At 40.1% G+C, this 25748-nt stretch overlaps 1 protein-coding gene across 1 annotated transcript in view; it reads left to right on the forward strand.

The window, feature by feature from the left end:
- ZNF644 (zinc finger protein 644) overlaps positions 1 to 25748 on the forward strand; it is a 73944-nt gene that overhangs the window by 723 nt on the left and 47473 nt on the right. The window contains exons 2-4 of the mRNA XM_063136448.1: positions 669 to 731; positions 3487 to 3594; positions 19135 to 19195. The gene's annotated coding sequence lies outside the window, so the exon portion shown is untranslated. The remainder of the gene's footprint in view (positions 1 to 668; positions 732 to 3486; positions 3595 to 19134; positions 19196 to 25748) is intronic.

Here is a 25748-nt window from a genome sequence, read left to right on the forward strand (position 1 = left end):
CTCTCCTTTATTTTTAAAGCCCCGGTGAAAGTATTTGGGTTTTGTTCGCTTGTGTATCGTTGTGTACCCATCCTTCGCAAACCACCCCGAATATTGCCATCAAGGCTCTAGTTCTCTGTACGCTTTAGGATCGCGCTGCACGATTGTCAGTTCTGTGGCATCTTGTGGAGTCCCAAGTACTTCTTAGATAATGTAGCTCAACTTCTTCGATAATGTGATGGAATACTCGTCTCTGTCTGCCTCTCTTTTGCAGTTCCTAAACTTTCCATTCTGGTCACTGTTGATCAGCAAGCCAGGCCTTGTGTATCTTCTGTTAGCCTTTCCAACTTTCAAAAATGTGGCAGTGAGGTTCTTTCTAGTGCATGCAAAATGCAAGAAGAAAAACAAAATATGGTAATTGGTGGCAGGAATAAGTAGTAGTAGGGGTTACTTTGCCTCCAGATTGCCTAGGGAAGCATGTTGTGTTGTTAGGTACTGAAGTGTTTTTAAGCTCTTACATATACACACCTGTTGCCATTCTCTTTGTCCAGTACTTTACTTTCACAGTAAGAGGAGAATTAAAATACTTTGGCACACACATCTTATACAGGCTTTTGTAGGAATTTAACTACGTACATTACATTTGAATGGGTGAACTAATGTTTGGCATTCCTTTATGTTTTTCCTAGATAGATGAATGATTCAAGATGTGAAAAAATTGGGACAGAAGAATTTTGCTGCTATAAGCATAGGTAAGACTTCAGGAGACTATATAAGTTCATTGTATTGTTTGTTACAGAAATAAAGAGCATTTGAACAAACTTGACATAGCAAAATATTATTGAATATAAGAAATAATCTGTCAGCTCACCAAAACAATGCAGTATTTTTCTTATAGAATAACAGCACAAAGAAAAGTTGTGACAACCCTTTTATACCAGCAGAGATGGTATTAGTGGCTCAGTAAAGAATTTTGGAATCAATAGTTCATGTCCAGATCTCTTCATGAACTTGGGGGTGTAGTGCAAGTCACTATCCTCTTCAGATGTTACTTCTGTGTGTGTGTGTGTAAGGTGCAGGCTGAAAAGTATAGAGGAAAAAGAGTGCTGAGAATGTGAGCCTGCATCATGTCGTAATAGTCAGATGTGACTTTGATACCTGAAATTTGCCTGTCTTTTGAAGCTTGGAAAAGGAAAAAAATAAGTTTCTGGTCTTCAGTTCTCTGTTGGTAAAAAGTAATGATTATTTCTCCTAATTGTATTTGAAGGACAAATCTAATTATTAATGTAAGGCAACTAAGAGCAGTCCTGTGGCTTCTAGATAGTGTCGTAGACAGAGCTACGAGCATGGAAGAGGATATCCGATTAGATTTCGTTGTGACCATACTACGAGGTTACAGTCTGAGAGAGAGAAAAAGGGGTATGCTAGTGGGTGGCCTGCAATAAGCAATATCCTATGGACTTTCCAGTCCCCTCCCCATCCATCGAAAGGTCAGTCACCTAGACAGGCTCAGATTTTAAACAGAGGAGTGGATGTTGGATTTAAACTAGTCCAACATAGTGAGGCCTGGATTTGAAACCCCACTTGGCCACTTAGCTCAGTGGATCAGTCATTCTCTCAGCTTAAACTACCTCAAATGGTTGTTTGAGAATGAACTGGGATAAGCCTTGTATGCCCTGGGCTCCTTGATGAAGCAAATTGGAAGAAGTAAATACCTTTAAAATGTGATAGATTCAGAAAAAAATCAAACTAGTGAAGGCAATGGTCAGATGGGACTTGTTACTGACAACATTAATGTTGTCTCTGGAAGGTAACTGAAGCTGTTTAAAAATTGTAGAGGTATGGCACAAATTCTCAGACATGTGGTTTATTATTATGAATAATAATAATAATATAATTATTTCTTATCTGCCTCTTCCTTTGGTTCAAGGCGGGGAACAATATTAGTACTACTAAAACGTAAATCAAATACATAAAATTAATTAAAAGAGCATATAAAACCAATACAATATCAAAATAACAAGGCATCTTAAAATTCTTGGTTTAAAATTCATCTGGGTAGGCCTGCCAGAAGAGGCTAGTCTTTATAGCTATATTTTATTTTTATAGTAGTGCATATTTGAAGTACTAAATAATTCAGTTGATGAGTAAAACTTTTCTCCTGTAGCATACTGCTTGCTAACTAGAACGGCCTTTAAAGGACCCCAAATTCCATGTAATGGCAGTAGAAAAGTAACTATTATGCCTTGAGATGTAAGGGCAAATCATTTAAGGTTTAGCACTATTTAAGTATTTTTACACTTATGTGCCCTATGTGATGCTCAAAATACAAAACATAAATGCTTGCTTTTGTCATACAGAAATTATCAATATTTATCAATAATATTTAGGAACACTGAAACAGTTTATACATTTACATTATTTACATTTAAGAAACTTGAATCAAGAGCTTCTATATCAATAATTTAGGTTTTGGTTAAATTCATATATGGTGGTTTCCAAAGATCAGTTGTTTAGGATACACTTTCATATTATTAGCATGTCTTTTTAAAAAGAAAATCTAAATTTTTAACACAAGAATTATTGTGGTTTTGGTATAACACTGGTGCATATGTGCTTCACTTGAAAACTGATAGTACACAAGTTTAAATATTCCATTACTTTGAAATACAAATATAATTGCTTTTGTTGACTATTTGATTTTAGAGAAGGGTTATTAAAAAATACTTTTAAGTCGTGGTATATACGTTTTGACCATGTTAAATTGTGGCAGTGCAGTTAAATTTTCCTTTGATGAAATTAAGATAGTACTTTACAAGTTTATTTATTTATTATTTATTTACAAGTTGACATAGCTAGAAAATCAGTGGGAGCTCTTCTGAGCTCCATTCAAAAACTCTATCTAGAAATCGTTGTCACAGATATTTATTGCATATTATTGGATGACTAGTTTTGTTCAATATGGTCAGGTTGGGTAAACAGTGGGGCTAGAAGACAAAGTTGTGGAGGAGAGTAGCAAGAACTGTTTTTCCAGGGAAGTGCTGCAGCAGCTTGGCCCCTCTGCAGCCATCTGAATTCCTTGTTGTGCAGTCTATAGCTAGCCTTTTCCTTTATCTATTGACGGGGAAAGTTGGGCTGTGTAGGTTGGGAAAGGATGGCTCTGAAGTTCACTCCAGACATTTGCACTCGCCATATTTTCATGTTAAGGTTAGAAGGCATAGAGAGGCGAAAATGTTAGCTGTAGAACATATACAGCAGGGCATCTACCACCAAGTTTCTCTACCAGAAGGATATAGAGAGGAAGAGGTGCCAGGAAGATGCCCAAGCACCTTTCATGTTTTCTAGCTCAGAATCTGTATATGATGCTGCTTTTTACTTCCAGGCTTACATTTGTAGTTTTAAGTCTGGAAGGAAGAGTGAAGGTCTGTAAAAGGCTCCAGAATGTATTTACCTTTAGTACAAGGGTGCATTCTGGAGGAGGGGCCCAAGTTAATTTCTCTTTTCCAGGAAGAGAGAATGCAGTCTTATGGTGTTGGAGAATCATTGGCTCTTCAGAGGTAGAGGGAAGAATGAGGACTCAGCTGATTGCCTGGGGGGAATTCTTACTCACCATTGGTAAGTGGTTATTTGCAAAGCTGTGATAAGGTAGTGGCATCCAGAGTATCTTTGACAAATCTGCAAAGTATCCATGTAATCAGAGCAGATCAGAGTTTGATAAAGAAAGGTCCATTCACTTTTGGGTATGGGGATTCATCAGCTTTCCCCTTCCAACAGCAACTCCCTGCACTTTCTGACAAGTGCTCTCTAATGAAGGTCACTCTGGAGGATGCCCCCTGAAGGGCTATTATCAGAAGGGAAAATAGGTAACCTGACTCTGTGCACTTGGAAGTTTGTATCTTTTGTACACAAGCTTCTAAATCTGTGCTACAGACTTTAAAGTGCAATGTTGGTTCAGCTGCTGAGCATTTAACTAGTTCATCAAAAAACTTAGTATTAAAGCTTGTTTGTTTTAAAAGGTTTGGCTGTTTATATTAAATTAATTGTTCAGGAACATCCACTGTCAGTGGTAAACTTCTTTACATTGCTAGGATTTCCTTCTAGGAAATGGGAAGCTTTATTAGATTGAAGAGCTGGTCTCCAAACTTACTTTGTTTCTGCTGTAGAGTTGTTGAAGCTTCAATTTTTTTCTGTCTGGGGACTGGGAGAAACTTCTTTAATCCTTTTTTTGTTTCCCAGCTGCTGCTAATGGATAGCAAGTGAATTTACATAAATCTCTCAATTTGCAGATGACTGGTGGAAGGAGATTGAATCTTTCTTATCCCACTTTCTGTCTTGTTTTATGTAAATATCTGTCCTCTGAATAGCTCTTATGTCAGCGGATGTTTCTCATAGTACTTGTAGTGGTTGTCTGACTGTGTCTAGATTCTTGAAAGTTTCAGACTGTGGTTGTGTGTAACAAAAATAAGGCCTAACAGGTGCTTCCAGGCTAGAGGAAGGCTTGGGAAAAAAATTGGGAAAACTTTTTCCTCCAGTTTCCCCCAAATTTTCTGTATTCCAGACAAAGCTTGGTAACCATGGATTATTCACAGAATTTTACAGGTGGTCCTGATGTTGCCTTCAGTTTGTAACCCTCCTGTGTTTTCCCACTGGGTCTCCCAACTTTTTTCTTACCAGAAAAAAATCAGTTAAGGAAAAGACAGAATAGCTGCACAGTACCTTTTGATAGGTAGTGCTAGGAACCCTCCATCTGGAAGCATGCATACAAAGTCCATCTTTGTGTACTACTACAACCAGTTGTAGTGATGCCTGATTTATTTATTTATTACAATTATATATATCCTGCCTTTCATGATAAAATCCTATCAAGTCAGTTTACAAGTAAAACAACAATACATTAATAAAAGCAATTTAAATCAATATGAAAAATAATTCATAAAGGCCTGTCCTACAGAGCAGTTGGTTGTAGAAAGCCCTGTGGGTAAAGGCAGGGACAGTCTAGTTGGAGCAGGGGTCTGAGATGGTCTTTACCTGTCTGCCTTCCTTTCTTTCTGCGATTGCAGTAATCCAGTTTTGAGATTAGCACTCCATGGGCCACAGTGGTCAAGCTAGGAATGACCCTAACAGTCTTATCTGCTGGAAAAAGGCACTCCTGGCCATTGAAGATACTCTGCCTCCAGTGGCAATGCTTGATCAATTGAGCACTTCCAGACTATGCACCTGCTCCTTCAGGGGAAGTTAACCCCATCCAGAGCATGCAACCACTCACTCACAGTGCCTCTGTCTTGCCAGAATCTAAGCTCTGTTTATTGGCCCTCATCCAGGCACCAGTCCTAAGTTTGCATAGACTCCCCTTGATCCAGATGTTACAGATAAATAGAGCATGGTATCCCCTGATGTCCACTTCCAATAGCTTCATAGCGATATTAAGTAGTATTGGAACAAACAGTGCCCTGCAGCATGCCATGGAGCCAAGAAGCACCCCTGCCAAAAATATTTTCTGAGACTGATCCTGCAGATAGGAAACACCTGAGAATAGTGCCTCTGGTATTCATCTCACAGAGTCGGTCCAGGAGGACACTATGATCAATGGTATCAAAAGCTGCTGAAAGTAAGAGCAGCATTCCCCCTCTTTTTCTCCTGTTAAGCATCATCCATCAGGGAGACCAAAGTTGATTCATTCTCAAACCAGGCCTGAACCCAGACTGGAATGGGTCAAGTTAATTGTTACCTTCCAACAATGTCTGCAGTTGCCCCACGATGAGTCTTTCTTGAACCAAAAAGGGGTATTTGTAACAGGCTGGTAGTAGTCAAGTACCATAGGGTCAAGTACACTTAATGCGTAGTAACAGTGCCTCTTCCAAGGCAACAGATACCAATCCCTCTCTTAAGGATATGTTCACCTTATGCAGGATCCACCCGGTCAAACCTGTGTCTCCAGTGACAATGTTGGATCAATGAGCATCCAGCATAATCAGCTAGTTTTGATCAGCCACCATTATAATGATTTCTGGAAGAAAGGAGGGAGCTTCCTTTCAGTTGTGGCCAATATAGGTGGCAATGGCTTACCCATCATCTTTTTCTGTGTGAGGTTCTCCCATTTTTGCCACTGCATACACAGCCTGCCCCTAGCCTTTAGCAGCAGGAGTTCTGTACCTGATCTGATGGAAATGGCTCTTCCTGAATGGATGAGTGAATTCCATTATTCCCCTGCTTTTCTGAAGCTTCTCTCACTCCATTGGGAGAAGAGGCATCTACTTGAAGGAGAGCTGCTACTGCCAGAGTAAGCATGGGACACAGCTGGTGTAGAATGGGTATATGGCAGAAGCAGAGTTGAAGTATTTGTCTTTGCCAGGAGTGCTGGAGATGGTGATGGATAGGTGAGTGCTGGATGTGTATCCATTTTTGGCCACTAATGGGAGGGAGCTTTCTTTCTTCCAAAGGCCAAACTATACATACTCTCAGTTGGGTAGTGAGTGAACCTTTCATAAGCTGCAGTTGAGTTTATTCTTTTACCATAGACAGCTCTGGGTAATTCTTTATATTGAAAGTCAATATGAAAAATCTGATGGATAAATAATTGTACTTCAGTGATTCAGTAAATTTGAGCGCTGTTGAATTTGCATTAGCAGTATGGATGACTAAATATGCTTCCTCCACCCCAATTCATTTTCTGTTGATTGTTAGCAGCCAGAGATAAATGACACTTTAAAAAGGAATTATTAATTTCAGAATTTAGATTATGATTGCAAAATTTCAGCATCAGAATGAGTGAAATGTTAATGTGCTCAACTTGGGGTAAAGGTGAAATCAATCCCTTTCTAATATGTTTCAGAAGATATTTATTTAACACAGAAACTAGTACTTGGCTTCATGATGTATTAATTATGACACAATACTTGAAGTCTGGTTCTTTGAAGTGGGTTGATTTATTTTACCTTTTCCACTCATAGAAGTTACTCATATGGATTGATGAAACTTATACACGGTTTTCTCTGAGTTAAATGTTGGGTTTTGGAAATAACAGAAATTACTGTAGTGGATATCAGAGTATCATATGAGGGATTACAGTGCTTCAGAGTAATGTAATTGTAAACTGATTAACTACACTTTAATGTTACATTCAGCATGGTCATACTAAAATGCAAGTGAAATATTACAAACTCTTTGCAGCTATGGTAGAGGAGGTGGGAGGTGCATCCGAGTCCAAGCTTTGAGTCCAGTTCCTTTCTTATGGACTTTCCTGCCTCTGGAGGCCAGGCAGGTGTCAACATTGTATTGTTTTTGGCACCTCCTGAAAACAGCTCTTTTCCTTCCTTGGTTGACCAGCCTCGATTTTATTCGCACTCTGTTTTTTAAAGAATAATTTTTCTTTTTCTTTTTTTCTTTTAATGTTTGGTTCATTTTATCTCTTGTTGTTCACCACTCCGTAATTTGTCTAGATGTGGAGTGGTATAATAATAATAATAATAATAATAATAATAATAATAATAATAATAATAATATTTTTTATTTCTTACCCGCCTCGCTGATTGGATCGAGGCGGGGAACAACAATAAGCATAAAATACATAAAATACTGATTAAAACATGATATACACTGTTTAAAAACATCCTAAAAGCATGAATGCTAAAAGACTGTCAAGCTGACGAGTCTTCTCCAGCAGGCTATTCCACAGTCTGGGAGTAGCAGAAGAGAAGGTCCTCTGAGTTATGGTTGTCAGCCTAGTTTTTGCTGACTGAAGTAGATTCTTCCCAGAGGACCTAAGTGTGCAGGGCAGATTGTACGGGAGAAGGCGATCCTGCAGGTAGCCTGGACCCAACTCATGTAGGGCTTTACAGGTGATAACCAACACTTCGCCTGGAAACTAATTAGCAGCCAGTGAAGAGATTTTAGGACTGGTGTGATGTGGTCACCCCTAGATGTTCCAGTGACCAACTTGGCTGCCATATTTTGAACTACCGTAGTTGAAGTTTCCAGACTAGGCACAAAGCTATGTAGAGCGCATTGCAGAAGTCAAACTTCAAAGTTACCAGCGTGTGCACTACCATCTTTAGGTCTTCTAACTCTAGGAAGGGGCACAGCTGACGTATCAGCCAAAGCTGATAGTAGGCACTCCTGGCCATCACATCTAACTGGGCTGTCATACAAATGTTGTAAATAAAATAATAAATAAGCTCATTCTCATCGTATTATATTATGGTTTAGCAGGACATCAGAATGTGACCACTGAATGGTATTTGTTTCGTGGATGAATATCTAGTTTTGGATCCTTCAGTCTTGTATCATAGCCTCCAGCCAATATAATAAGTGCTTGAGAAGTACGGAATTTCCTTTTGCATTGATAATATGGCTCAGTTTATGTTAAACTAACAGTGTTGTAGTCCTGTGGCGTGATGGGGGTCATTAAAAGGAAGTGCCTGTTTGTTTTGGCTGCACAAAAAAGCACAACATGTGTACATGCACATGTGTGTGGCACTGTGGCACACATGTTTTTCTTTTTTTCAAGTAGCTATCACAAAACTAGTGTAATGTATCAGTCCTTTTGGGTTTTTTTTTCATTGGGAGAGAGTGCAATAGGCAAGATTTGAACTAGATCAACAGAGCTGTAGCTCTGCTCAGACTGTCATGTAACCTACATGTGATTTTTAGCTAAAGTAGACAAACCTGCCTTCCCACTTCAGGTAGCAAGAAGCACCAGGAACCTTGATACCTCTTATCTTTCCATGTGGTTTTAGTTTTATGGCAGAAATGGATGAAGCTATGGGTTGTATTCAGTTTTTAAGTCCCGTTTATTTCAGTGGGTCTGTTCAAAGTAGGAGTAATATTGGATACAACCCTATGGCCTTGGCTAGACCAGGCCTATATCCCAGGATCGTCCCTGTACATCCAAATGACACACAGGGGATACTGGGAGCAGGCACGGACGACTGCTCCATTAGCCTGGGATAATCCTTAGGTCTAGCTAAGGCCAAAATGTACAAACGTAGCTCTGTGGAGTTGTGGCAGAAAATGCCACCTGCATTATGTGATTGCCATTCTACAACCATGGGGTTGTTCCCAATATATATTATATAAGTCATGTTTTTATAAGTCATGTTCTGCCTTGAGCTTTGGTAAGATGATGGGAGAATGTTTTAAATAAATATTGTGTGTTTCTTCCTATGGCCCTAGTTTCTCCTTTCAAAATGCCTAACTTTATAGAAGTAGCAAGGTACACTTCCTCTCTTTAGCTCTAGTTATAAAGAAATGATTATTTGTTATGAAAATTCCAAGATTATTTGTTTTCTGACTGAAATTGTTTGTAAGAGGAATTTTGGGTATTTTACTAAAGTGGTAAGACCAAGCCATTGAGCAGCTCACTGATGTGATATTTTTTTCTAAACATGAGAGTTAATATGAAAATATTGAACATTCAGACATAAGGTGAGCCATGCTGGATCAGAATGGAGGCCTTTCTAGTCCAATATTATGTTCATACAGTGGCCAACAAGATACCTATGGGAAGCCCACAAGTCCAAAAGCACCCTCCTGCTTGTATTCCCCAGCAATTGGTATTCAGAGGTATACTGCCTTCCATACTGGAGTTATCATATAGCCAACATGATTAGTAGCCATTGATAGCCTTATCTTTCATGAGTTTGTCTAATCTGCTTTTAAAGTTGGGGAGATGTAGGCCATTGCTACATCTTGCAAAGCAAATTCCATAGTTTTAACTTTTTGCTGTGTGAGGAAGTACATCCTCTTTTTTGCCCCCAATCTCTCCCCATACAGCTTCATTGACTGACTCTCAGTTTTAGCTTTATGAAAGAGGTCTTCAACCTGTACATTTTCCCATCATGCATAATTTAAAATACCCCTGCATTTTATTTAAGCTAAAAAGCCTCAAACATAACCTTTAATCACAGGGAAATGTTTGCAATATGTGTAAGTTACAATAGTTATATACCTGGCAGAAAATACATTTTTCTCCAGCCTAGCATTTTTCCTAATTTAAAATGTGGTATTATATTCATAAAGCTAATTGGCTTAGTCTGAGAATTACTAAATTTATGGGCAAAATATACTCCCCCTTCCCCGATCAAGTATCATTTTTTTTAATGACTGGGTCTGCACGTCACCATAAACCACAATGGTTTATTTTTCTGAATACACCATGATGGTTTATTGTGCATCTGTAGGTGGTTTTCCCCAACCACGGTAGCTTATTTATTCATTATTTATTTATTTATTGCATTTATATCCTGCCCTTTTCCTCCCAAGGAACCCAAGGTGGTATACATAATCCTCCTCCTCTCCATTTTATCCTCACAACAACAACCTTGTGAGGTAGGTTGGGTTGAGACTGGCCCAAAGCCACCCAGTGGGTTTTCATGGCCAAGTGGGGACTAGAACCCAGATCTCCTGACTCCCAGTCCGACACTGTCAGTGCTCAATTGAAGAAGCCGACGGACCGCGGACGGAGGCAGGTAAGGCCCCTCTCCCCCTTGGTCCCTTACCAGGCTCTGCCGCCGTCGCCGCACGGGCACGACGGCGGCAGGGCCCGGTAACCCCCCCCCCGCCCTCCTCTCCCAGCCTTACCTGGCACCACTCCCCTCCACTGCGGAGCTCCGATTTGGAGCCGGAGCTCCGCGGCAAAGAGGAGCGGAGTATGGGCGGAGCGGAGCGGGCCGATCCGAAATTTTCGGATCGGCCCGCGGGGCGGAGCGGGGGGTCCGTGCACACCCCAACTAATTTCCAAAGGTTTAGTTCCGCACTCCACCCACCCTCCCCTTTGGAGCAAAGCTCTTTTTGTGCACACATCTCTGTGATCATGCAGGGTTTTGGTGGTGCACCGGTTGCCTTCCTATTGGGGAAAGTTGTGTATGAAGTTTTGTCTCCTTACTGCAACCTTCCAAAGATTTAGAGCTGCTGCCCCTTTTTTTGGTGCGGAGGCATAGCAGTGCAGGGTTTTCGTTGTGCATTAGGTGCATCCCCATGAAAGGCACCTGTTTATGAAATTTGGCTCCAGTTCTGCAAACTTTCAAGTGTTTAGAGTCCCAGCTTCTTTTTGGTTCAGGCAGGCAGGGGGAAAGTATGGATTCCTAACTTAAATGGAAAACAGCCTGGCCTACTCTTATCCTCCAAAGAGCAGCATGGCATGAGCTCCCATCCAGAATTGCTGGATGCTGAGAGAAAATTGTAGTTCTACAGACTCTAGTGACCCCCAAGGCAGTTTGAGGAGAGCTGTGGATGCATGCAGGCAGGATGAAGGGGAGAAGTCTGGAAATCCAGATGGGGACTGGGGCACTGAGGAGTGGTGTTGTGTGGTTTGTGTGAGGTGCTGGCGGTGGGGGTGCTGGGAAGCGGGTAAGGGTTGACTCTGGGGTGCCAAGGCAGAGACAGAAAAGGAGCCCCCTAGTGCGCAGTTGGCATTCAGACAGAGGAACGTGATGTAGTTGCATCTCAAAGGTTGGTGTCTTCTTCTGTCTCTGCCTTGTTACTGCTGATCTCACCCCTTCCTTGGTGGTGCACTTTACAAACTCCCTAAGTGTCAAACACCTTTTTGAGCATGAGGTGGCAGCTCATCAGGGTTTTTGCCATGCAACAGGTGCATCCCTATGAGGGACACCTTTTATTATTATTTTTTAGCGCTTTTATCCCACCCTTTAGCCATAGAAGGCTCTCAAGGCAGCTTACAAAAATAATTCGTAAGACAGTCCCAGCCGATGGCTTCATAATTCTTAAGATAGTCCCTGCTTATGGCTTCAGCAGTGACAGCAGGAGGGAGGGAGGCTCTCAGCTGGAGCTGGATCCAGGCATTATTATTATTATTATTATTTATTTATATAGCACCATCAATGTACATGGTGCTGTACAGAGTAAAACAGTAAATAGCAAGACTCTGCCGCATAGGCTTACAATCTAATAAAATCATAGTAAAACAATAAGGAGGGGAAGAGAATGCCAACAGGTACAGGGAAGGGTAAGCAGGCACAGGGTAGGGAAAAACTAACAGTAGAAAGTAACAGTAGAAGTCTGCACAACATCAAGTTTTAAAAGCTTTAGGAAAAAGAAAAGTTTTTAGTTGAGCTTTAAAAGCTGTGGTTGAACTTGTAGTTCTCAAATGTTCTGGAAGAGCATTCCAGGCGTAAGGGGCAGCAGACGAAAATGGACGAAGCCGAGCAAGGGAAGTAGAGGCCCTTGGGCAGGCGAGAAACATGGCATCAGAGGAGCGAAGAGCACGAGCGGGGCAATAGTGTGAGATGAGAGAGGAGAGATAGGAAGGAGCTAGACCGTGAAAAGCTTTGAAGGTTAACAGGAGAAGTTTATATTGGATTCTGAAGTGAATTGGAAGCCAATGAAGAGATTTCAGAAGCGGAGTAACATGGTCGGAGCGGCGTGCTAAGAAGATGATCTTTGCGGCAGAGTGGTGAACAGAAACCAACGGGCTGATGTGAGAAGAAGGAAGGCCAGAGAGAAGAAGGTTGCAGTAGTCCAACCGTGAAATAACCAGTGCATGAACAAGCGTCTTGGCAGAAGAGACAGACAAAAATGATCGAATCCTGGCAATATTATACAGGAAAAATCGACAAGATTTAGCTACTGCCTCAATATGAGGAATAAAGGAGAGCGAGGAGTCGAAGATAAAGCCAAGGCTACGAGCTTCCTTGACCGGAGTAAGCGTAACATCATTGACAGTAAGAGAGAATGAGAGATGAGGAGAAGGTTTAGGAGGAAAAACAAGCAATTCAGTCTTTGCCATGTTAAGCTTCAAGCGACGATGAAGCAGCCAAGCTGAGATATCTGAAAGACATGCCGAGATACGATCGTGAACATCAGGAGAAAGTTCCGGAGATGACAGATATAGTTGTGTATCATCGGCGTACAGATGATATTGGAGACCATGAGATTGAATAAGCTTGCCCAAGGGCAACATGTATAAGGAAAACAACAACGGGCCAAGCACCGAGCCTTGCGGAACCCCTACTGAAAGGGGAAAGGAGGAAGACGAGCTGCCATTAGTCAACACGCTGAAAGAGCGACCCGCTAGATAGGAGGCAAACCAGTTATAGACAGAGCCACAAAATCCAAGGTCATGAAGGGAATCTAAGAGAAGATCATGATCAACCGTGTCAAAGGCTGCAGTTAGATCAAGGAGAATAAGAACGGAATAATGGCCTTTAGACTTGGCAGTAAGGAGATCATTGGTGATCTTAGTAAGGGCTGTTTCGGTGGAATGCAGAGGACGGAATCCAGATTGAAATGGATCCAAAGCAGAGTTACTAGAGAGAAAGTCAAGACAGCGAGAGTAGACCGCACGCTCCAGGATCTTTGAAACAAACGGCAACAAAGAGACAGGTCGGTAGTTAGACAGAGATAGCCTATCAAGAGTAGGTTTCTTGAGAATGGGAGAGACTGTAGCATGTTTAAAAGCAGAAGGAAATGAACCAGAGGACAGAGAAAGATTAATAATATGTAGCAAGGAAGGGAGGATAGCAGGAATAAGATTAATAAAGACGCGAGAAGGAATCGGATCACGAGAACAAGTGGAAGGCTTCGAAGAGCGCATGATAGAGAGGTGTCTGGCTGCTGCTTCCTTTCCCTCTGATGGCCTCAGTGGTTACAGTTGGTAGCAGGAGGGAGAGGGGGCTCTCTAGTCCTGCAAAGTTCTGTTGAGTTACAGCCCACATCCTTTTTTTTCTTCTTTTCTGATCATTTTTCTGTGAAAAAAAGCCACACAGTTAACCAGTACAGCATTTGAATGCTCCCCATGAGGAGACCCCATGAATATTTTTCTTCCCCATTCCAGCAAACGGACAAGGAGTTAGAGTCCCCACCCCCCTTTGGGTGCACACGGGCATAGCTAAGGGAATGACTTTCAAAGCCATATAGATTATGGTATCGGAAGGGACTTAAGATGTCAGAACACTCTGTAGTATGGCATTTTTCTTAGGATAGTTGAATTGTTTGGGATAGTTATTCTGCTTCCTTCTCTTCATCCTAGTTTGTAGCATCTTTTATGGGTTTTGTATTATGTACACTATACATATGCTAGGAAAACTTTTCTCTTGCATAATGTAGTTTAATACCTCATTGATTAGGATTAGGTATTTACCTCAAGAATACAAACTGATAGTTTGGGCGAAAGGAGCAATCATAACCCTTATTGAAAGAGGTGCAGAATCTATTTTTTTGAGATGTAATGTCATTTAGTAACTGACCGTGATTACATTTTGGGAGTGCAGAATGGCTTCTACTACTGCAGGATAGTATTTTGCATTGCAAAATTTGGAACTACTTTTGCAATGTCTTCTGGACAGTGAACTCTCAGTGATTGTGATATAAGATGATATAATTATTGAAAAATAAATGAGTATTTCTTTAATTAGATATTGCATGCAAGGTAAATAAGTTTAAAAGACTGTTAAAATAGTACACATTTGGGAAGGGATAAACATCAAAGTGGGGCAAGATTTAATAGAACACAAATACTAGAGATTTATTTATTTAAAACATTCCTTGGCTGCCTTTCAGGGCAGAATTCCTCACAAGGCGGCTTACAACAATAAAATACATAAAACAGTTAAAATATTAAAAGCAATAAAACATGATCACAATAAAATTGCAAAAAACAATAAAACCAACAATAAAACCAGCAAGAACAATAGTAGCAATAACTGGACTTATCATGGGAAAACCACAGTAAAATAAAATGTTTTTAAGACTTTCTTAAAAGCCTGCAAAGATAGCGCATGGCAGACCCCCAATGGGAGTTTCTTCCAGAGGTTTGGGGCCACTGAAGAGAAGACCCTGTCCCATGTGGACACCCAACCTAATTGCTCTCATAGGTGGGCAAATGAGAAGGCCCTCTTTTCCTGATCATAAGTGTGGGCATGTTGATATGGGTGAAGGAGATCCTTCAAATAACTAGGTCTCAAACTGTTTAGAGCTTTAAAGGTCAAAACTAGCACTTTGAATTGGCTCAGAAGCACATCAGTAACCAGGGCAGCTGTCACAGTATAGGTATTATATGATCAAATCGCCTCGCCCCATTGGGCAGCCGCATTCTGCACCAGTTGAAGTTTCCGAACTGTCTTCAAAGGCAGCCCCACATACAGCGCATTACAGTAGTCTAGCCCGGACGTGCCATGGATAACTAAGGCAAGGTCTGTCCTCTCCAGATAGGGTTGCAGCTAGCATACTAGCCTAAGTTGGTAGAATGCACTCCTGGACACGGCAGCCACCTGAACTTTCCCAATTAGCTCAGAATCCAGGAGAACTCCCAAACTGTGTACTTGGTCTTTTAGGGGGAGTGCAACCCCATATAAGACCACTTGTAAACCTCCATCTGAAGTAGCTGGTTTCCCAATCCACAGTACTTCCGTCTTGTCTGGATTAAGTTTCAGCTTGTTTACCCTCATCAATCTCAAAACAGCCTCCAGACACTGGTTCAAGAGTTTCACAGCCTCCCTGGGATGTGCAGATGGAAACTGTTTTTAAATGGCTCGAGTCCATAATTTAAGTCAGAGAAGCTGGACTTTTAATTTTGTGATGATACTACTTAATATTTTGAACAAAATAAATTATATAGGTATAAATGCTTTTTCTTATTATAATTAGTACATTAGTTATTTTCAGGCTTTTCCTTCCCAGTCATCTCCTCCTCTAGTCTACTTCCCTTTCCTAATTTCTGTTTGTTTTAGATTTTGAGTCTACAGGCAAGATCTGCCTGGCTTTTGTTTTGTTTTCTCCCTGAAGTACTATCCAAATAATAACATTATTAATAATTTTATTATTTATTATTGCTGTACTTTATAGAGTACTTAAAGCACTCCAGATACATTACTTTGAAATTTGGGCAGATTTCTATATTGTGTTAATTATCTGATAATACAAAATTCAGGATTTTTGTGCTCTTTTAGGGCACATTGTAACATGTATTATGGATGTAAGGCAATGACTGAGCTAACAAAAAAGATTGTATTGACTTTCAAAAAACTGCTTGTTCCTGTCCACATTATTGTGCTGAAATTTCCTCCCCAGCTTAGAACTAGGAAGGAGGAGTCTGGACCTGGATCTTGCAGTTATGCTGGGACACATAGGCACTTTAAGCCCAGTGTAATTTCTGATATAAGATCCCTCCTGAAAGAGGAGAGGGAGAGGCAGGGTTTTCCGTGAATATAACATATAAGTGGCTTCTGAGGTTAGATGAAATTTGTATATCCTTGTTTTTAATGATTTCCTTAAAGCCAAAGAAACATGAAAAAATATAGTACTTGAGGTAAATCCCTCAGTTTGTCAGGCCTTTTTAGCAATTGGCTAAACTGAAATGATCTCACGGTAGCCTGGAAGAGGAGGGAAATGAAGGTGTAGGTTGGAGGGTTGTGGGGACTGGATGGCAGAAAGAGACTGACTGTAACTCTTACGAGGGTCAAGAGAAAGATAAACACAGGAAATAGGATGTTGTGAGAAGTAGGGAGGGCAGGATGAGACTCAAGGTAGTATGGGTACTGGAGATGTCTAGAAAATGTCTGACTGTAGAACCCTCCCCCTACCTTCAAGACATTGGTTAAACTGAACATTTGGAGGTGACCTCCCAAACTTGTTAGAGATTGGTGGGGCAGTTTGTTGCTGGTGGAAAGGTATTTAGAAAAGCAAGGAGGCCTGAACTTAGAAGAAAATGTCCAGGCTTTCTCTTGAAACATGTTAAGACTTTTTTTTTTTGTACTATGTATTTGTGGGGACATACTGTAGCCTGCCCTAATATGTGGAGATGGATAAGGTAAATGGTTACCACCATTTTTTTTTCATTTGCTAGGAGGAAGAAAGCTGATTTAATTTAAAAGCTCGAATAATCTCTTTCTGTGTAGTAGTGTGTAATTGAAATGCGGATGGAAGTTACACTAGACAGCAATCTTTTTCAGTGTAAGCTATAGAAAAATGGGAAAGAGCATAAGTTAATCATTGCCACCTTCAGGTTTAAAGAGAGAGTGCAGTAAGAAATGCAGAATTGTCAGCGTTTGATACAAAAAAGAAAATGGCTACCAGAAATCAGTGCTAGTACGGCAACAATGCTTGCTGCAGTGTTTTTTTGTGCTACATTTCCATCTTTCTTATGGTTCTGTTGTAAATATTGAAAGAATTCAAAATGCATCACATATTCTTATTTCAGTGATATATTGTAATAAAAATACTTTGATTCTCTTGGTCTAGAAATATTTATGATGATGACAGAATCTCTGATTCAAATCTATTAATATATATGAAGTGTAGGGAATCTGTCCCAGCTCTAAAAGAAGATGGATATCTGTGCTTAATCCATCATTCGACAGTAAGGGCTAGATTCTAATCTGTTGGTCAAATGTAAACTTTCTTAAGCATATTAGAAACACTAAAGGTTTTGTGGCATTATGTTAAGGCATTTCAAATATATTGTTAAGCTTAAGAAATGGGGATGGTAAAAAATGAAGCATATGGATGTAGCCCAGCTATTAGTACCGGTAAGAGTAGGGCCTGTGTAATAGAACTCCTTATCCTGAGTTAATCTGTTTCTTGGAATTATTTATTTATTTTTTTACTCATTCAAACAAACCCTTTTAATCTGTTCCTACCCCCTTCAAAAACAACTGTGTTCTAAGATAATGTACTTCACGGTCATTATTAGGAAAGTAATTGGATCATCTGAAGTTATTTGCAATTTGAGTTTTTCCATTATTGAGACATATATTAAGAAGGAAGGAGACACTGAGAACCAATGTGTCAGTTTTACATGGGGTTTTAAGCACAAATATACACAGAGCTGCATTCTGTACAGCTGTTGCTCTTTTCAGGTCAGCTGAGTTTGGGCAAATGCAACAGTGTCTATGGCTGAGTTAACTAAATTGACCTGTGGTGGAAATAGTCAGGAGGAAGCAGTGCTAATTTAATGAGCATTCTGAGATGATAGACAAATTACACTAAATGTTCTTTCCCCATGTGCATCTAGAACTTCAGTCTATATTCTCTTTTTGCAAAAGTTCTGTGCCAAGCAGGATTATTTCTGATTCATAGGATAATGCTTTGAAAGGATTTTAATTCTGTTATGGCTACTGGTATATTGACTGTTTTGTTACATTCTGAAATGTTTCACTGGGCGAGTGTGCATGTCCTGACAAGCACTGTGTGTTAATTAACCCTTGGGGCACTACAGTGCGTCCTGGCCACCGTTTTGAATATGCACGCCCTGGCAGATGGTTGCCATGGCTTGTTGTGTAAACCTGGGTTGTGTGGGTTGTATGAGGGTTAAACAACTGTCATAACTCTAGAACACACCATGGATTATGCAAGGATTTAATCTTTGCACAACCCCCGCCACTCAGCTGGGGTTTGCATATTAAAAATGGTGGCTAGCATGTTCTATAGCCCCAAGGGTAGGGTGACCATATGAAAAGGAGGACAGGGCTCCTGTATCTTTAACAGTTGCATAGAAAAGGGAATTTCAGCAGGGGTCATTTGTATATATGGAGAACCTGGTGAAATTCCCTCTTCATCACAACAGTTAAAGCTGCAGAAGCTATACTAGAGTGACCAGATTGAAAAGAGGGCAGGACACCTGCAGCTTTAATTGTTGTGATGAAGAGGAAATTTCACTAGGTTTTCCATATATACAAATGACACCTGCTGAAATTCCCTTTTCAATACAACTGTTAAAGGTACAGGAGCCCTGTCCTCCTTTTCCTATGGACAACCCACAGTTGCTTTTCATGGCATGCAGACCAGATTGCTGTGTTTTGTTCATGCCTAGAATTTGAATGACTACAATCCTCTTTATAGTAATGGATTTCATTTTCAGAAAAACTGTTGAAAAGTAGTACTTCTATTTGTAAAGAAACTTGTGCTCCAGTGAAGCAGAAGATAGGCAGGTATTCAGGATATTTGAACACCCTCTTAATTACCACATTTCTCTTTAAAATCTAGCCATTGGAGATCTTGGAAGCAAAAATATCTATATGGGGTTCGTCATTAATAGGTTAAATAAGTGCCTAGGTATAAACATGAACAAAACACATTATATGGTGGTTTGTTAATAAGAACAAATTGGTCTCTTACCTCCTTGTACAGCCTGGCTAATAATCAAGAGTATAATAAGATGGCTTTAAGACAACTTTATAGAAGTCTTTTATTTACTGTTTGTAGGTTTGACTTGGTATTGGATCCAAACTTGCAGCTTGAAGGGGTGGGTGGGGAGCAGGCTGAGGTAAGTAATAAAAAAATCTGTAGATTTCGATGTTAGTTGTAGTAATAACCAGTAAAATTATTCACAATGAAAATTGTCATGCGGGACTGCAATTGCTCTTCTCCCTTATGAAAACCTGAAGGAGCACCTTTTCCCATACATACTAGTCTTCCCATGTCTTAAGATCTTCTGCTGAGGCCCCTCTCCAAGTATCTTCTTATTAGAAGTGTTTTATGCAATTAGGAAGGAGAGGGCTTTTTAATAGTGGCAAACCAGCTTTGGAATGTCCTCCTTAAAGAGGTGTGCCTGGCACTCACATTACAGTCTTTTCAGTGCTAGCTTAAAACTTTTTTATTTGCCAGGGATTCAGATCTGTAATGTCCTCTACTTCATGTTTTTTTAGTAGCTGTTCTTAATGTTATTGTATTCAGCCTTCCCCAATCTGGTTCCACAGTTTTTTCTTGGAATTCCCATCATCCCTGACATTGGTTATGTTGGCTGGGACGGATAGGGGCTGTAGTCCAAACATCTGAAGGGTACCAGTCCAGATTGGGAATGTTGTGTTACTGTACTATGGTATAATTAAGTTACTTATACTGTGGTGTACATCACTTTGAAATCCAAATTGGATGAAAGATGGTATATAAATATTTTGAGCATGTACATAACATTCTAGTGTATACATTTCCCCCCATAACTAATCCTCAATGGAGAAATTAATCTACACAATTAAAAAGTCAATATATGAAGTTTTCATTATAATGAATGCCCTTGCATATATTTTATTTATATAAAAAGTTTTGTAATATAAATTGCTCCACTTTCAGTTATTTATGTAAGTTTTTATTTCTTCAAAAGCAACTTTACATTACACGAACTTTACAGATAAGTGCAAAACACGTCACTAGCCTACAGTGCACCTGTGTGTCATTGTGGGTTTGGTTAGCCACTTAGTTGGAAGATATTGTAGATTTTTCTGTGTTGAGTGGTAAACTTTAAGGACTTGATAGTGCTGGAGTTTCTAGGAAAAGCTATGTTTTTGTATGGTATTTCATTGCTGGATGCCAAGCAAGCTGAAAAAGGCTATTCTGTTTTAAGAAATAGCTCCAGTTGAACATGATGTGGAGCTAACAATTTTACCATTGTTGCTATGCAGCAAAAGTATCCTGGGTGATGCTGTTATATTATGAGAATAAGGACAGAAAAGGGATGGTAGCAGCAGTTTCCTTAGTAAGAGATTCTGGGCAGACAGGAAGAAAGGAAGTTTAGGGAATAAAGGATGGTGGAGCAGAGATAAAAGAAGTGTGCAGAGTTGGGTCACATACGTATAGTAATGTGCGTTATGTGAGGCAGGTCTGGGTGTTGGATTTGGGGCCAAATGAAATGCTTACAGGAATCAAGTTAGGAAAGAGCCCTTTAGGGAGGGAGTTCATGAGCGTGGAGCAGATCCTGTGAGGCTAGCTTCATCATAGAGCTCTTTATAGTTTCTGAGATAGGGACAGGCAAAAAGAAGATAAAACTCATATCCCTGTTTTAACTGTGCCATGTGTGCCTGCATATTTATTTAAAGTATTTCTACCCTAACTTTTGACCTGAAGGTACCCAAGGTGGTTTTCTATTTGAGAACAATATTATCATAAGATAATAAAACAAGCAAACAAAGCAGACAGCCCAACATATATAGTAGAGAGAAACACAAGCACTATGATCAAACACCATTAGAAACCAAGGGTAAAAAATAAGAGTTTTCACAGGGTGCCTAATGGTAAGTAGACATAATAAACAGATTATCTTTCCATATACTAGGCCCTTATCACTTTCTTTGCAGGTACTTTGTGTGTATTGGGTACATTTGGGAGTACTTGATTGAAACTTAAGATATGTGAGGGACTTCTGGGATCAGGGGAGTAGAATGTGTGTGGTGTGTTGGGCTTCCCCTGTAATTGAATCTCACCCAATCCTGTAAGCTTGGTACCTTTGAATCAGTACATAGCATATGTGATTTGAATGAGATTAATACTGTAGAACATAGATACATTCAGATGCTTATATGAATGGTACAAAATATACTTAGGAACTAGTAAATTGTGAAGTATTAGAACATAATCACGTTGCTAGATGAAACCATAGTTAGATCAAGAATTCATCTAGTCCAATATCCTGCTTCCAGGAATGGCCAGTCAGAAATACTTTATTTAGTAATTTAAAGTAGTTCTATGTTAGTTTTCCAAAGTTCAAAAGAGACATACAGTATTAAAACAGAAGGTAAAATCATAAACAAAGCAGCAAACAATAATTATATAACAGCTTGGAAACCACTAAATGAACAAAAAACTGCATTTTTTAATTATAGGCAGCCAACAGCTCTCCATCATATTATATTTCCAGTATCTGTTCTTTAGGGAAATGCTGCCTATGAACATGGACATTTAGGTGTTTATGGACCATCCTCCATGAATTTGTTTAACCCTTTTCTGAAGTTACCTACGCTAATGCCCATCACCCCTTCCTGTGGCAATGATTTCTCTTATTTATTGCATTTCTATACTGCCCAATAGCCGAAGCTCTCTGGGTGGTTCACAATAAATAAAACCATGAAGTACAATTCAAAGTATAAGACAATCAACAGTATAAAAACACAGGATAAAAGTACAACCAGGATAAAACCAAGCAGCAATGCAGAGATTTATATAGATTTAAAATACGGATTTAAAACAGCAAAGTTAAAAGACCTAAGATGATAAACTGTTAAAATACTAGGAAAATAAAAAGGTCTTCACCTGGCATCAAAAAGAGTATAACGTAGGTGCCAGGTGAACCTCGCTGGGAAGTTAATTTCTCAGCCGGGGTGCCATAGCAGGGAAGGCCCTCCTCCTGGTAATTACCTGCCTCACTTCCTTTGGCAGGGGCTCATGGAGAAGGACCCTGAAGATGATCTTAGGGTCCAGGCAGGTACATGTGGGATGAGGCGTTCCTTTAGATAACCTGGCTCCAAGCTGTTTAGGGCTTTGAATCGGGTTTGGACCTGGACTGTTATCCAATGAAGCTGGAAAAGGACTAGCATGATGTGATCTCATTGGCCAGTCACTGTTAACAAACATGCTGCTCTGTTTTGTACCAGCTGAAGTTTCCGGACCGTTTTCAACAGAGCTGTGGAGTCGGCACATAAAACCTCCGATTCCTTTATTCATGACACCTCCGACTCCGACTCCTTTAATTATATATCGATATATGAAATAAATTTTCTATATATTTCCTACATCGACTGCAAGCACGCAACTTTTTAGAACCCTAACCTGTTAAAGCACTGGTCTAAAGGCTATAGCTAAGACATTCTGGTTTTTTTAATTATTTATTAAAGAAGCCCAAAAATGAAAACAGTGAGGTTATATTTTCTAAAATCCAAATAAAAATCTCCTTTACTGTGTTACGTGATATGCTCTCATTAGACTTGTGTACAACTTGCATACGTTCTAATGAGACTCTCTCTCTCTCTCTCTCTCTCTCTCTCTCTCTCTCTCTCTCTCACACACACACACACACACACACACACACTTGTAAGGAATCTTTAGACATTGGTCATAGAGCGTCTGTGGCTAAGTAAGGTGATTCTTATCTAAATGAATTGCTTGACCTAGCCTTGTGATTGCTCTCAGCCCAATTCCTGTGTTTTTTTCCTCATCTCTGTTGGAGATGGAGAGGTGAAGACACCTTGACTGTTGGCTGCCTCAAAATGGAGTCTGTACTGCTCACTCACAGGAGAGCTACTTCGTAACAACTGTATTTTATTCAGTTAAAAGTGAAAGTTTGTTTTTGTGCTTCCTTTCCTTCCTCCCCCCACTTCCTCCCTCATACACCCCAAAAAACTTTTTCTTCCGCCACAAACAACCCAGCGGGGCCCAGCACTTACCGCAACCAGCCAAGATGACCAAACTCCTTCTTGTGCTTGGAACTCACATGCTTGGAGCACCTGAGTCATGGTGACTCATCTGAACCTGCCTGTGAAGGAGCAGCGGCACTCTGGAAAAGGAGGCACATTGATCCGTCTTTTTCTCTGCTGCTGCCGATCCGCTGAGGGGGTCTGAATTTCTCTGGCCATCTGGACTGCAAATCCGGGATTTTTGTCCAACCAGCCAGAATATTTTGGAATTGGCTGGAATCCAGGACAGTCTTGGTTTTCAGGGACATATCGCAACTTTATATACAATTTAAATTTATTAGGAGTTGGAATCGGTACATTTTTACTGACTCTGACTCCAGTAACCCAAGAATTGCTTCTGACTCCGATTCCGACTCCATGACTCCGACTCCACAGCCCTGGTTTTCAAAGGCAGGCCCATGTATTGCAGTAATCTAGATGAGAGGTTATCTGTGAAATAGCTCTCTGTCTCTTCTGTTCTGAACCTACTGCCAATTTTTATTGGGTGCCCTTGAATTCTAGTGTTAAGAGAAAGAAAAATATCCAATTTCTTCATATCATTCATCATTTTATAAACCTTTCACCATGGAAGTTTAAGTCATCTGCTAGCCTTGACAGCTTTGTTTGTTTTTGCAAGAAATGCCTTTCTGTGTGCTGTCTTCTACTCAGAGCTCTCAAAGCCAATAAAAGACAGACTCAAATGCCTGTACTCTCTAGAGATGCCATGCAGATAGAAGCAAGAAACTTAAATCTCCAACTGGTAGCAGCACAGTATATAGTATCACTACAGCATAGATTTTTGCTCCAAGGCTAACCTTACCTCAGTTCCTTTCTTGGGCCAGAAGTGGTTTGGAGTTCTCCTCAAAACAGTTCTAATTTTCAAAACAGTTCTAATTTAGACAGAGGGCAAGAAAAAAACTGTTGTAGTCCCAAGGAGGACTAAAAGGTTTCTGAGCCAGATGATTTCTTCTGTTCCTTCCTAGAGTTTTCATAGCAAAAGGGACAGCAAGCTACAATGGTAAATGCCTTCTAGATTGAAAGGGGACTCTTGCAATGAGCACGCCTGCAAGAAATCTGTCTCTTTGGGCTGGTTTGATTGAACAGCCCACCATAACTTATTTAAGCCAGGGTGGGCTGCAGCATGTACTGGTGGCCATTTTGAATAGTCAATGCCCAACACTTGTCGTGTCATGTGAACGTGGGCAGCAGGAGTTGTGTAAGGCTTGCATAACCCAACAACAGGCTATGAGTTATGTCAGGTCTGTTTAAGCCTCATGCGATCCCCGCCACCTAGGTTTGCACAATACAACAAGCTGAAGCTGGGTGTTGAATATTCAAGCTGCCTGGCAAGTGCTGCAGCCCATTGTGGTTTAAATTAACCACAGTGGGCTGTTTTAGTTTTGCAAATCGTGTCTCTGTCACATCCTGACAGCTTTTTCTGGGATTCTCATTTTTGGTAGAGGGTTGGCTTTTAAGTATGCTCATATAAGTGGTCACGATTTCTGACAAATGGGTGCTGGAAGCAACATAAATTCCCAGCAAGCATTTTACTCCTTCATCTCCCTCTAACTGTCCAGAGAAGCAGTGGTGCAACTGGGTAATTTAGACTCTGGCTTAATGCTATTCTGTCTCACGCTCTTTAGACGGCAGTGTGCATTACTTCATTTACTTCAAAATGAAGTAAGCCAACCCTGCTCATTCTGCTAAGACATGCCTTGACAGTACCATTGGAATTATATCCCAAACAGTATGGTTTCCAACAGCAGATAAGGGAGTTGAGCTGCATGGGGGTCAAACATAAGATAAGCAGCAGAGTCTGGACAAAACACCCCATGTCCCAATTTACTTCCCAAAGACTTAAGTTCTGCAACTGAAAATAAATATTAATATTAAGACATCAATTATATTAGGCATTGTATTTCCTTTTTTCAGAAGTTTTTCAAACCAATCACCTAGATGGCAGAGACATTTACAGACAGTCTGACCAGCTGTTTAAATGAGTATAGCCTTCACTCCACCCAAGCAAAATAAAATTAAAATGTCTAGCAGCTCATTTTTATACATATACAGTATTATGCAAAGTTCTTAGGCCACTCTGAAAAATGCGTATTAAAGCCATTTATCTGAGCAGTAAGTTGTTTGTTTGAAAAAACACTATGCAATGTTGAAGTAAACACGAAGAAACAGTGCAATGAAAAGTAACAAAAACTTCTTGTGCTTTTAAAACAATTCAGTATTTTCTGTGGCTTCCATTAGAATGCAAAACGGATGCAATTCGCTTTGGTAGACTGTTGTGTAATTTTTTCAATAGTCCTGTGGTAAATTCTTCCAAGCTTCTTGCAGGACTTGTCATAACTCTTCTTTTACTGTGGCTGATTTTTGTTCTTTTCCTTGTCCAAGTGATCCCACACAGCTTCAGTTACGTTGAGATTGGGGCTCTGAGGAGGCCAATCTAATACTGGGAGTGTTTCATCTTCAGACTTCTGTTCTAAGTAGGTCTTAATTGTGTTTGCTGAGTGTTTGGGGTCATTATCATGCTGAAAGATAAAGGGTTTTTTCCAATCAATTGTTCTCCTGAAGGTGCAGCATGATGAATCAAGATCTGTTTATATTTCTCAACATTCATAATTCCACAAGATCTACAGCTTGTGTCAA

This window comes from Elgaria multicarinata, chromosome 1 (assembly GCF_023053635.1).
Source record: "Elgaria multicarinata webbii isolate HBS135686 ecotype San Diego chromosome 1, rElgMul1.1.pri, whole genome shotgun sequence".
NCBI classification, from domain to species: Eukaryota; Metazoa; Chordata; class Lepidosauria; order Squamata; family Anguidae; genus Elgaria; species Elgaria multicarinata.